Source organism: Lampetra planeri, chromosome 12 (assembly GCF_965212315.1).
Source record: "Lampetra planeri chromosome 12, kcLamPlan1.2.h2, whole genome shotgun sequence".
NCBI lineage: Eukaryota > Metazoa > Chordata > Hyperoartia > Petromyzontiformes > Petromyzontidae > Lampetra > Lampetra planeri.
In genome coordinates, this window is record NC_136118.1 from 10611258 (window position 1) to 10617015 (window position 5758).

The window sequence follows — 5758 nt, forward strand, 5'->3', positions numbered from 1 at the left end:
GATGATGATATTCTTTGAAATCGTTTTTGCAACTTAATACTTTTTTTCATTGTTTCATGGCGCACTTTCCAAAGACTGTTAAATACTTCCTGGTTCCAGCAATTCCAATATTATACACAAACTATACGTTGTTTTGCTTTTGCGTTGAATGGGATCCCATACATTCTACAGAGCGCTCCTGCCAATAACATCCAACAATTCGGCAGCAATTTTTTTACAAGCCTGAATCTGCCGGTTAGACTCAGAAGGGTCAAACCAGTCGGTGGTTTTGCTTTCGGCAACAACCGTTGCCGATTACTATTGCATTAACATCACTAGCCACAGCCACTTCTTTATGACCCTTGGGCTACACCCATTTCAAACCTTTTAGCAGACCAAGCTTTCCCACCTGATGACGGACGCTTGTGTTGCGCCCGAAACGTCGTGATCTATTTTATTTTATACCTACGTGACTTTACCGATAGAATCAAAGAGTATGGATTCCTGCAGTCACGAAAGCTGAAAATCAAGATTGAATACTATTGCACTGGAAAGCCAATAGGCCGATAATATATTTCATTCATATGTGGAAACAAATGCCCATGCAACGACTCTCTATCGCCGCCTCGTGAACACGTGGCGTTAACAACAACAACGACAACACGGAGAGACGCGTGCACGTGCGCGCGACTCTTCGGGTACAACCCACTCCTTAAGTCCCAACAAAGGGCTCAAGTTACAAATATGCCAACAATTGCGGAGTCGAGCAAAGGAGAGAGAGCGGTGGACGCTCGGAGTGGAGACAGATTTGTCCCCCCGCGTGCCACCAGCCCATGAGCAGCGAGTCCCACACTTCTCTGAGACTCGCTCAAGGTGACCCGTCTCTCAAGTGGGCCCTGTGCAGAACTATGAGGTCCCCGGAGGAGTTCCGACTATCTCACCCCCACCACCCACCCACCCACCCCCCGGCCTGCCGAAGCGCGGTTCCCACCGCATGCCAGACCCAAATGGTCGGCACTAATTCTCAGCGAATGTTTGTCCGTTTCTGTGTACGTTGCACTCGTCACGACGCGAGGTCACGGCCACACCGAACACCTGCCGCGATTCTGTGCGTCACGCCGGCTAAGGCAGAGAGAGCCGCTTTCCTCCGATTTGCACGCATGCGGTGCATTGCACGGCTTCTCAGATTTTGTTACACGCAGCTACCAAATTATTTTCATCATCGTCGTCGTCGTCATTCATGACTTGATATTACGCTTCACACGAGTATACAAACAAGTCCTGAAGCACCAACAAGTGAAATGAGCTTTGCACATCGGTCGTAGCACACATTAACTCAGAATTACAAATGGTTATACGCCAATATTTTTAAGTTTAATGGGTAACCACATGCTCAACAAATTCTAGGTGTTTACATCAATACAGTACGTACGATCTATTATTTTATTGTTATTAAAATAAGTCGAATGATATCAACATTTAAATGCTACTAATTTTGTGAATAGTATTCAAATAAATAATATACAAAATTCACCATAATGTATTTCTTACAATGTGTTAATACATGATAGATAAACGTACGAATAACATTTTTACGGATTTTACAAGCAAGCTATAACGCGAGAACACTTGAGTCTAAGTCAAATGGTCGTCACCATTCGGTCGTGAACAAGGCAAGTGAAAGGAACAATTTAAAGTGTTGTACATTCCTTTTTAATGGGGGACGCAGAGAGGATGAGCGTAGAGGCTGTAATTGACAAACTATGCGCGGGCCACCAATCCATCATTCAACAAACGTGAGCTCAACGTTGACAACTACCGTCCAGCGTGCAATGCAACTCTTTCCCTCCCGTATACTTTGCCCTTCGAAGTTAACAGTCATCTAATTAAGGCATCCCTCCAAGGGAGGAACTGAACAATAGCCGTGATTGTTGTAATTAAGCTGCGGCTCCTGAGGAATTGACAAACAATAATATCCCCTGGGGGTGGTGGGGAGGAAAACTCTCCACACAGTTACATAACTGTGGTCTCAATTCAGACGCAGCCCAGGAATGTTGCACAAAAAACAACCCAGCATTGCTAAACCACAGGTTTCAGACAGTAGCTGATGTCACCGCTGAAGCCTACAACCTCATCCATCGTGGTCAAATATGTGGTCTCTGATTTAATCATTGAGAATCGCTGTCCCTCTAAACCATAACTTGTTCTAAGGGAGCTGTCCAGCCTCCTTACCACCCGTACGTTGCAATGCTGTGAGTCTAAAGAATATGAAAAATAAGAATAGTGTTTACCGTTTCTGGCAATGAAACAAGTGTTAAGATGTTCAAACGCCAAATAGATACCCTTTGCAAGGAATCAAGTCTGCATCAACCACACGTTCTTGTGGTGAACATGCGAACAAACATGCTCTGATAATATTGTCTTTGAAACTGTTTGGCCTACACCAGAGACAACCTTCTTCGTGGTCGAGTCTCACCAGTGTCAGACCAGAGAAGGCCAAAAGGCGAACGGCACAACGACATTGCATGCATCAGAGAATGTGTAACTCGGGGTGACCAGCTTTGTCATGGGATAGCTTTTTGCGAGTATCAAGAAAGGTCCCAGTCTAAGTAATGTGCTTTTGTTGCTCACCGAACTGCACGGTGGTGGGTGGGAGGGGATTCCATGGGCCAAATCAAGTTAGAAATGTTTAACTTGATTTAAGTAACCAATACCTACACCCACATATGTTAAAATAATTTCCTTTCTTTTTTAAAACGTAGAATTGGCCAGCGTACAAACTCTACAAACGCCAAGATGCCCTGCCAGTTTTTTTTCCCAGACTGACTGACTCACTCGTCCACAACAGGCCAACTCACAGTATAAAAACATCGTTTAAAAGTGTGCGTGGCTCGCTGTGTATTTGTGTACGTTTGTGCGGGTGTGTTTATATTCCCATTAAAAAGTAACTTGCGGCACCACCGCTATTATCGTACGGAACGCGTGTGGTTGTGTTCGGTGTAAATCGCGCGGATGATCGCGCCCTCTAGCTGATGAGTGTTTCGGTATTGCACGTCTGCAGCAAATATCAAACACAACTTGTACAGAGCGGTTCCGGATACCTTTTCACCCCCAATTAATTGAACCCTAACATTTGTCTATTGCTTTTAATATTAATTTCTTTTTGAAACAAGCTTTACTTAAAAAAAAAACTAAAATTCGATGTTTTAGAGAATCGAATGGGGGGGGGGGGTCACCGCTTGGTCGTGGTTCGCTTCGGACGGGCAACACGTGACTCACAGCTCGGAACCACGTGGGGTACTGTGACGTCGATTCGCGTGCACGAGGTTGCTCCGACATTTGACATTGAAATGTCGAACCATCCTGAATGATAAGATAATGCGAATCACGCGTGCATCTTCTTTAACACAATTAAAGCGATCAAAGCTGAAATGGTGAATATTTGATGAATTTACGAACATTATTTTGCGGTGTGTAAAACGATGCAAGATTCACAACGCGTGGTCCTTCTGTGTAGTAGTGAGTGAGGGCAGAGGAGCGCTCTATCTGCGAGCCGAGTCATGCCCCAGTGTGTTCACGTTACAAGTCGGTGATATATTGGTCAGATCCCCTTGAGTAAATAGTTTAAACGTGTGCAGATAGCCGGGCCTACGCTCGGACTTAGTTAATCAGGCACATTGCTGGACCTTAGATAATCGCTCCCGCTACTCCAGCCAATCAGCTGCCAGGGAAACAACCCCCATGCAAGAGGCCATTCTGTGGCTGAAATAAGTTGTATATTTGTTAATATTTGTTTTTTATAATGCCAATGTGATTGTGTGTATATATTAATGCGAGTATGTAATTTCTCAAGTGTCTTTGCGTGGTAATGAGCCGGTCTTGGGACTTCCCGTAGGTCGACTCAGCCTCAAATGAGTACCTCGTGCGTTGTCTAAGCATCGCTACTGGGGAGACAAAGGCGGTCGGGCGTAGTGCTGACCACTCACCCCCTCGTGTACCTTCTTAGGTGCTCGCTGACGGCACTTGCCCTCACAGGCTGCCCAAGGCTATACGGGGGATGTGTGACACACTGATCGTAACAGCTACTGGGGTTTCTCCCTCCACAGCATGCCGGGAAAGGTCCTGCCAACGATGAATTATTCAACATCGCCTTGTCAGCCAACCTGAGAAAAGGCTTGTAGTCCTGCGCTGGCAGATTGAAAGCTCATTTCTTTAGAACTGCTTTTTGTGTTTAGTTTGTTGTCCTTCCCCAGCACCTTCCGACTTGTACGATTGGCTACGTACGGTATGAAAGAAGTTCACCATAACTGTACATACATCCCCATCTCAATCTGTGCTCCCCACCTTGCCGCACCATGCACACACAGACACACACACAGACACACACACACACAGACACACACACACACAGACACACAGACACACACACAGACACACACACACAGACACACACACACACAGACACACACACACAGACACACACACACAGACACACAGACACACACACAGACACACACACACAGACACACACACAGACACACACACAGCGACTGTAACCTCTGTATGCATGCGTGTTTGTGCGCAGGAATACGAAATAAGGTTACAAACTTACTGTATGTATGATATGTCACGCGCATTTCTTATTACTGCACTGGAATTGTTTTTTTAAATGATACTGGGTGTCAAACATTGTTGGCAAGAGCACTCCGCCTAAACGACGAGTCCCTGTAAAAATAATAAAACTAAATTGTATACTAATCTCATTGCTATTGTGGGCGAAGTACAAGTACAATTCTGCCCGTCTCTTTGCGGGTTAATTTGAGCCACCTCCGATTAGCACAGTTAGCTACGTATCGTGCAACATACATACAAAGACCCCCTGTATAGCCTTAACATACTATATGGGCAAGTGCTGTTAGGGAGCACCTATAAAGGCAGGCACAGCACACGAGGGGGCGGGTGCCCAACACCACGCCCGGCCGCCTTTGTCTACCTAGTGGCGATGTTTACACATCGCACCAGGTAATTATTTGAGGCTGCGTCGACCTAGGGGAGGCCCAGGACCGGTTCAGATAATCGCCACTGGTGTTGGCCGTGAGCGGGGAATCGAACCCGGGTCGCCAGGTTCGTAGCGCAGCGCGCTAACCGCTACACTACCGCTCCCCCGACAACAGACACACCACACACAATCAAGATGCTTATCATTGAAATTATCACTCGACCTCACACGGGGCTACTGTCCTGCAAGAACGAGCAGCGTGCAGCAAGTCTGCACCTGCTAATCGTATTCATCGATCGTATTTTATTGGAACTCCACCGTGCTTCCAGTGTTCAGGGGTCTGCTTAAGGCGCGGCTCCGGCTGGAGCACGCCATGTATCATACAATATGCCGGTGATGTGCGCGTCTTCTTCGAACGCTGGGGAGCCGGACAAGCCTCTCTCTGTACTAGCGTGGACGACACCCTCGTGGTGTTCACCTTCTGAAGCGCTCGCTCGTCACCGTGGCGTGCGCGATGACCACCACCACCATGTGACTTAGCTTTTGTGTTGTGCGCACTGTATTTAGCGCCACAGCGCGTGGATTTATAGCGTTTATTTGTGTTGCTGGTGACTTTGTGTATTTCATATCGGAATCGCCTCCAGTGATGTTGCTGCTGGCGGCAATAAAAGTTGTTTAAAAGTTAAAAGTCTCCTTTGCCGCGTGCGTCTCTCCCGGTCAGCTGCCCGGCGCACAGACTCGGAACCACGTGCGCTTCCGATCAGCTGATCCGCGCGCCGT